The 2,584-nt window shown below is 41.8% G+C and overlaps 1 pseudogene; it reads left to right on the top strand.

Moving 5' to 3' along the window:
- Positions 1–2,013: 2,013 nt before the first annotated feature.
- Positions 2,014–2,371, top strand: LOC113255267 (40S ribosomal protein S20-like; annotated as a pseudogene).
- Positions 2,372–2,584: the final 213 nt, after the last annotated feature.

Below are 2,584 nucleotides of genomic sequence, written 5' to 3'. Positions count from 1 at the left end.
AGTTTCAAAGTTCACCTTCATGACATAGCAAATTCATGTAGAGCATAAGGTTTGTTGCAGTATTTTTCACTCTGTTTTACCGATTCATCTATCCCTGCATAGAACCACTTCCATTCATTATTACTGATTTAGTATTATTTCAAAATTTGGCAACTTTAGTTATGAGGCCTGCATCTAAGTAATATATACAGAGTATATACATTTAAATGGTACAAATGGTACAGACATACAAATGGTGGAAAGTCTCCTTCCCTTTCCTTTTCTGCCAGCCACTTCCTCACCCTGAAGCCAATCACTATCTCTTACATATCCTTCCAGGGCTATTCCATGCATATGAAAGCAAAGAAGTAGGATGTTAAAACGGTACTTTCAGCCAAGACCCTAAGATGATAGTTATTAGACTGCCAGATACAAAACTGAGTGCCATACCAAAACATAAATCTTCAAAGGAAATACTGAGAATCCAGTTTCATGACCCTTAAATTTGATACGCACATTGAGGATATAAAATGGTGGGTTGTTGGTAAAAAAAGGAAAGCTAGCTTTATGTGTCATTGTGAAGATAACGTCTTCAGAGAGAGCAGTGCAGTGTTTCCCATTTCCTACCCACCTCAGGCCTTGTGAGAACCTTCCATGGAACTACTTAGAGAGTTTGACATGCGGCCCTACCCAATGACAGAAACTGACACCAGTAACAGTGTCTCAGTCTCAGATAAGAACCAGCAAGGACAGATGGGCTGGCTACTGAAGGTAGAGCCATACGAGAGTGTGGGTCATGGGATTTGGGTCTGCAAACTCTGAGTCTGTCAAGAGAAAGCATGTGTGAGTGATTCTCATGCATCACATGTGGGCCACACAGGAGACATAGAGACAGGGAGGGGTCAGGGGTGATGGAGAGGGACAGTGAGTGTGTATGAATTCATGCACAATAATAATCTGTCTAGGTGGACAAGAGACCTTGGCAGTTAGAAGCTAGAGGTGGACTGCAAGCTTTCCAGGAGGAAGAGCAGGCAGTGTTCCATGGAGACTGCACCACACACATCAAAGGAAAGCAGGTGAGATATCTCCACTGCTAGAAGGGATGCCGCTAAAAGGCCACAACAGTGAGCCCTGAGTAGGGTGACCAACTATCCCAACCGACCTGGATTGAGGGAATTTCAGAGACACAGACTCTCATGTTAAAACTGGGAAAGTCCAGGTAACTCGAACAAGTTGGTCACACTATCCCTGAGTAAAAAGGTCAGTTTCAAACACCTATCAGATATAGAGAGTGTAAAGCCATCTTAAGGCAGTAGAGTCCAGTTCTTACTCTCATATTCTCCATACCTCTCTCACCTCACCCTGGAATGGTTCGAAACAACATGAAAAAAGAGAGGCACAACTAACCTGGAGAGAGCCAGTCTCACTTGGGAGAATGGGTACAATAGGAGGAACTAGAAGATGGCAGCTTTGTGACACATGGCTGGCCATTTTAATTACTTACTTTGAGATGGTGATTTGAAGTGATACAAGACTTTGTATAATTCACAAATGATCAGAAAAATCGCGGAACAGAATTCTCATCCAGACGTGGGAGACCTTCCCTACTCAATACATTTTAATGGGACACTGGGACACAAAATCAGCCATGCTACTTCAATTTCAATGTGCTAGGTTTTTTTTATTTGTGAGCTTTAAAAAAAAATCCTACAAAAGTGTAGTATGTTAAACATCCTAATCCACTGTTTTCCATATAATAATGAATTTCAGAATTTATCCATTATACTTTGGACAGAAAGAGCTGCTTCATTCTTTTTTAATGTTCTATGGTATTCCATAATTGGGTAATCCATGTTTTACCCAACTACTTCCCTCATGGTGGCTATCTAGGTTGTTCTCAAGATACTCCAGTCCTCCTCTTCGAGGAAGACGCGGTCACAGATACAGCAGAGCTTTGGACGCCCTGCTCCCGCTCCTGACTCCCCACTGTTCGCTCTCACCAGGAACAAGTCGGTCAGAAGCCGCGCTGCCGTTATGGTTTTTAAAGACACTGGGAAGACACCCGTGGAACTGGAGGTGGTGACTGACCAAATTAGAATTACTATCACCAGCCGCAACGTAAAATCTTCGGAAAAGGTATGTGCTGACTTGATCAGAGGCGCAAAGGAAAAGAATCTCAAAGAGAAATGGCCGGTTCAGATGCCTACCAAGACTCTGAGAATCACTACAAGAAATACTCCTTGTGAAGTTTTTAAGACTTGGGATCGTTTTCAGATGAGGATCCACAAGCGACTCAAGTGATTTGCACCGTCGTTCTGAGATTATTAAGCAGGTTACTTCCATCAGTATTGAGCCAGGAGTTGAGGCTGAAGTCGCCATTGCAGGTGCTTAAATCAACCTTTTTAACAAACTGATTTACAGTTGTTAAAAAAAAAAAAAAGATATTCCATTCTTACACAACCAACTGTAATACCAATTTTATACAAGTCTGAGTATAATCTAGAAGTGGACTGCTGGGTTAAAAGATCATTTAAACTTTTGCTGGTTACTAATGAATTGCCACCGAAAGAGTATGCACTCATTTACACTGCACTTAGAAATGTAT

The sequence above is a fragment of the Ursus arctos genome, unplaced genomic scaffold, assembly GCF_023065955.2.
Source record: "Ursus arctos isolate Adak ecotype North America unplaced genomic scaffold, UrsArc2.0 scaffold_5, whole genome shotgun sequence".
In the NCBI taxonomy this organism is placed as follows: domain Eukaryota; kingdom Metazoa; phylum Chordata; class Mammalia; order Carnivora; family Ursidae; genus Ursus; species Ursus arctos.
This window is presented reverse-complemented; position numbering and strand designations above follow the sequence as displayed.